General features: G+C 41.7%; 1 protein-coding gene across 1 annotated transcript in view; it reads left to right on the top strand.

The window, feature by feature from the left end:
- The window catches only part of COMMD1 (copper metabolism domain containing 1), a 219,625-nt gene that overhangs the window by 1,855 nt on the left and 212,188 nt on the right, over window positions 1–5,582 (top strand). The window lies entirely within an intron of this gene.

The following is a 5,582-nucleotide window of genomic DNA, read 5'->3' as shown; positions in this document are numbered from 1 at the left end:
CCTTCCTACTTCAGTTTTTTCTATCAACCTAATTTTAATTAGTATAATTCACTGGCTTTTTTCTGGGATGTTTTATGGAGTTCCTCTCTCTTTTTAGGTTGTACACGTCTTTCAGTTGTTTTAAGGTTTCATTATCAATATAATTAATTATTTAAATGAATTTGTCTCTGACAAGTGCTTTATCATATCTTTCCATAATATTAAGGATGATATCTTGGATAGATTGTTCTTTATATATTTATGAACATTTTCTTTGTTTCCTCATTATAGTTTTTTTGTATTTAATTTCTATTCATCCTCCAAGTTTTCCTATCGTTGTTGATCTGTCATAAAGTAAACACATGTTTCAGAGGACCATGATCTGAAATACTGATGGCTTCAAGGGTACAATTAGTAAATTTAGTCATAGAAATCCTGCCAGTGAACACACAGTCAATTCTTGAGTAAGAATTCTGAGGGAATGAGAAAAAAGCATAGTTGAGGCATAAACTTCTAGAGTACAATTGGCCACTCCTGCACACCGGCTCAACTTCAGCTACCAAATGTACATGATTCTCACATGTGGTGATTCTTTGTCTTTGACTGCACTACTGTCTCCCCACTGAACTTTTTGTGCTTCCTCAAAGGGGTGTGCCCTACAATTTGGGAAACTGGTGCAGTCTCTTTCTGTGGGGTTAAAGATCCTCCATATGTCTTTACATTTATTTACAAGTAGAAATTGTTTTGTGGTAGGGCTGTGCAAGGCTTTGGACTGTGCTTTGGTTCCAAAGAAGCTTTGGATGCCAAAGCACCATGTCCAGATCAAAGCGCTGGCTTCATTAGGCTTTCCGAAGTGGTTTGGAGCTTCCAAAGCGCTTTGGAAAAGCTTCGGAGCCGCTTTGGAGATCCGGTCACAGGGTATAGTGGGGAATCAGTGAAATATCTATAACTTTGTTGTTTTTTGTCTGATTTGGATGAAATATGCTGGGGTGGTAGCCTCTGCTGAGGTCATGAAGCCTGCCAAGTTTCAAGAAAATTGGTGCAGGGGTTTGGGGGGAGCTGAACCCCAACTTCTTGAAAGCAAAACTTGTGTCCCATCGATGCATTACAATACAGGGGGGTGAAAACTGTGGGGGTGGTGGTCCCTGGTGAGGCCACAAAGCCTGCCAAGTTTCAAGAAGATTGGTGCAGGGGTTTGGGGGAAGTGCACCTCAAGCTGCTGACAAGCAAAACTCATGACACAGATGACCCTGTGTGGGTTAAGGCTCAGCAGGCTGAAAACTGCAGGGGTGGTGGTCCCTGCTGCGGCCACGAAGTCTGCCAAGTTTCAAGGAGATAAGCACAGGGGTTCGGGGGGAACCGCACCTCAAGCTGCGGACAAGCAAAACTCGTGAGGTGTGACACTGTGTGTATTAAGGCACAGCAGGGTGAAAGCTGCAGGGATGGTGGCCTCTGCTGTGGCCATGAAGCCTGCCAGCTGTTGAAGACATAGGTGCAGGGGGGTTCTGGGGCCCTGTACCCCTAGCTGCTGACAGGCAAAACTCATGACAGGGGTGCTTGTGCACCCCTGTCACGAGTTTTGCTTGTCTGCAGCTTGAGGTGCAGTTTCCCTCCGAACCCCTGCACTTACCTCCTAGAAACTTGGCAGGCTTTGTGGCCTCAGTAGGGGCCACCACCCCTGCAGTTTTCACCCCTCTGAGGTGTTATACATAGATGTGACATGAGTTTTGCTTTCAAGAATTTGGGGTGCAGTTCCCCCCAGACCCCTGCACTGATCCTTTTGAAACTTGGCAGGCTTCATGCTCTCAGCAAAGGCTACCACCCCTGCAAGTTTAATTCAAATCAGACAGAAAACAACAAAGTTATAGATATTTCATTGATTTCCCATTATACCCTATGGCTGGATCTCTAAGGCGGCTGGATCAAAGCAGAAACCTGGTCTGGAGTTTCGGATCAGATCCCTAGCATCTGAAGTGGCCGGATCTGAAGCCAGATTGAATAGCTGCCTACTTGCACGGCCTACTTTGTGGTTCTAGCTCCTGTATCTAACTTTCCCTTTTAGATCTATCCAGTGGCATTAATGCACACTTCCAATCCCTATTACAAGAGTTCTTTTAGTGCCTATCATGGCTTTTTATTAGAATTCATAAAGTAAAAAATTTCCAGTTTTTATTAGGAGAGTAAATATTCACAAGACTGACTTCACGTTCCCTTGTGAGTCTCCTAACTATGAGGCATCTGCCTTTTTTAACTTTGTAAACTTCCTCTACTTCAAATGTTATTATTTTATTAATCCCAATAATTATCCCTCTATTTTTGTTGTTGTTTGATCATGGGAGAGGAAATACTTATCCATTTTGCTTTAAACCTATTAGTGTGTTTTCTGAAAGTATCTACTGCAGTGATTCTTAACTGACATCCCTCAGAAAATGCCAGCTCTTTCACTTTTTTTTTGACTACAGAAAAATAATAGCTAACTTAGAAAGACCACAACTGTCACAACATTTTTAACACTATGGATTCCTATTTGAAATCTCTGGGTTTATCTTGTGATTCATGTTTGCACACTTAACCCTACATGGTGCCTGGGCATGCTATTTGAGCATCACCGGGTTGTTGCAAAACAGTGTCCTAGCCAGCCCATGTCTGTTGTCCCAGGTTCACCTCTATTTTTTTTTGCCATAAGAGAAGGACTTGTGGAGCTGGGAAGAAGTTAACAGAAGCCCTTTAAAATGGTTTTTGGACTTGCCCTCACTGTTTTTTTTCCATCAATAAAGACCAGTGGGATGAGTGAAAATGCAGGATTAATATTGTTAATGTGATTATTTTAAGCAGGGCTTGTGTGAGCATGGGGAAAGCACATTTACTACTGAAGTGTGCTCAGTAGTGCCCCATTCTTGTAGCCTTTGTTAAAAAGGAAGCGTGCCCGACATACATGCCTTGATTCATTCTACACTGGTTCACTGTAGTGCTTTATAAGAAGTATCAATCTTGGCAAGACTGTTAGCCTCAAATAGGATTATGTTCTCCCTTTTGGAGTCTTGAAGTTACCTAGAATTTTGATGAGAACAGTAATAACAGTTAAATTAACAAATTGCCTAGGGTTGTGGCATTTTTCCCAGAAGCCCTTGCACCCACCCAGACAAATAAATATTGTTACTTGACAGCTTTCTCTTAAGAGCCCATATTTTGTGAATAGCTAAACTAATTATGGTCATGAAAATGTCTGCTGTGAATAATCAGAACAAGTAGGAAATAAGAGGCAAGGAAACAAAATACTTTATACATCAAACAGATTTGTCAGTTATCCACAATAGGAGAGAGACGCTTCCATCTGGTGATGGAAGTGTCTAGTGTTTTCTTTTGTTTTTTATCTTCTGTGTCATATTCTGCTAGGAAATTGTAGCCTTTAGCCTAATGTAGTGAACAGTGATCCTTTGCTTAGTGCTGTTGTTAAAGGTGTGTGCAACAGCCCACTGGCCTTTTCATTTCTCAGATATGGCTTAAATAATCACTGCCAAATAGTGGGGGGAAATGTTAAGCTGTTTAGGAATTTGTGTTATTACTGTTTATGACTTCTTTGGGATAATTTGTGAATGTATGCACAGCTATAGCACACAAACTAGCTAAAATTTGAAGGAAGTCTTGAAATGGGTGAATTGTGATGTTATAAACCCTTCCATTCAGCAATGAATATTCCTGTTGTCCTTTTACCAAAAACTGTTTTTTATCTATTGTAAAAATACAAAACCAACAGCTTCTACACTGCGATTGTAAACATGTAGCTTTATAACTTTTATCCCATACTACTAATGTTATTGACATTGATTAAGCTATTCTTCAGAATCATAGAAAATGAGAGTTGGAAGGGATCTCAGGAGGTCATCTAGTCCAACCCCCTGCTTAAAGCAGGACCATCCCCAACGAGATCATCCCACCCAAGGCTTTGTCTAGCTGGGTCTTAAAAACCTCCAGTGATGGAGAGTCCACAACCTTTCTGAGTAACCTGTTCCAGTGTTTTACTACCCTCCTAGTGAGAAAGTTCCTTCTAATATCTAACCTAAACTTCCCTTGCTGCAACTTGAGATTGTTGCTCCTTGTTTTGTCATCTGCCACCACAGAGAACAGTCTAGTTTAGGGGCAGGCAGAACATGGCCCGGAGTCTGGATCTAGTTCGCCAGGCAATTTTATCCAGCCATCAACTAATTGTACCCTGCCCATCCCAGGTGCCTTGCTCCCACCCTCATGCTCAGAAGGACCCAGCCCAGCCAGCATGCAGCTTCAGGGCAGGGCTATTGCTGCCTCTGCTGCATTTGCTGGGGGACCTGCTCAGCTGACCAAAATAGATTTTTTGTAATAAAATTAAAATATGTTATAGTAGGTGTTTGACATTTTAGTATATGGTTAGGTTTTTTCCTGGTTCCGAGATGGCAACCCTCCCCTCTCAAAACAAATACTTCCAGGGGTAGGGGGAGGGACTTCTGGTGGCAAAGCTTAGGGGTTAAGGGGTGGGACTTCCAGTTCCAAGATGGCAACCATGGGGCGGGGCATCTGTCAAGGGGCGAGGCTAGCCTTGCAGTCCTTGACAGCTCACCAAACCTGTTTAAGTGGCCCTCCAGCTGAAATAGTTGCCCAACCCAGTGTAGCTCTGTCCTCTTTGGAGCCACCCTTCAGGTAGTTGAAGCCAGAACTGTCACTCAGATCCAGGGCTCCTGGGTTAATATTGGGAATGAGGGGACTCTAGTGTAGGACAGGACTCTTTATGCCTCCAGGTTTTTGGTCCTTTTTTAATTTCTGAATGATAAATGTTATAAAAAATGATGTTGCAAAAGGTGTGCCCTCTTTATGTTCCAAGTGTCTCTGTTAGTTACTTCTCTGTGAAATACAATCTTTTTTTCTATTGAAAACAATATCTTTGTTACTCAGTTCTGCTCACTGTGATATAGCATATTTATATATATGAGCTGGTGCTTCAGATTTCATCCCAGCCTTATTCTAATGATTGAACCAGCAGCTGTGATGTCTGCTCAAATCAAAACAGCATGCAACTCATTCTTCTGTGATTGTGTTGGATCTGCCATTCTGATTGCAGTCTTCATGTTTGTCAGCAAACTAAGGAGGGAGGCATTTGCCAAATGTTTTTCAGTTTTATATCAGCCCTTTAAGCTGAGAGAACCATGATCTTAACACACGGCAGCTCAGTTAAACTCCAATTCTTACTCTGACAATGGCTCCCTCTGGTCTATGGCAAGTTGTTAACTTTCAGGTTTATTTCCAATTTATATATATTGCAACTAATACCCGTTTCATGGAATCTTGAAAATTAAACACCTGATTCTGTAAATCTTTGTTATAGGTGTATACCTTAGGATCATAAAAGTAGGGCTTAATAAGGGACCTGAGGAGGTAATCTGCTTAGTATATCTTCCTGCTTAAGGCAGGATTCTCCCTATATAAAACATCCTACACAACTGTTTGTCTAACCTGTTCTTGAAAACTTGGGTTACTAATTATTTTTATTAATTAAAATATTTCTTCTTTCTGTCAGTCAGTTTTCGGGATGCACTGACTGTATGTCCCTCTTTCTTTCCTCTCTCCTGTTT

Source organism: Gavialis gangeticus, unplaced genomic scaffold (genome assembly GCF_001723915.1).
Source record: "Gavialis gangeticus isolate Ggan-Ray unplaced genomic scaffold, GavGan_comp1, whole genome shotgun sequence".
In the NCBI taxonomy this organism is placed as follows: Eukaryota; Metazoa; Chordata; order Crocodylia; family Gavialidae; genus Gavialis; species Gavialis gangeticus.
This window is presented reverse-complemented; position numbering and strand designations above follow the sequence as displayed.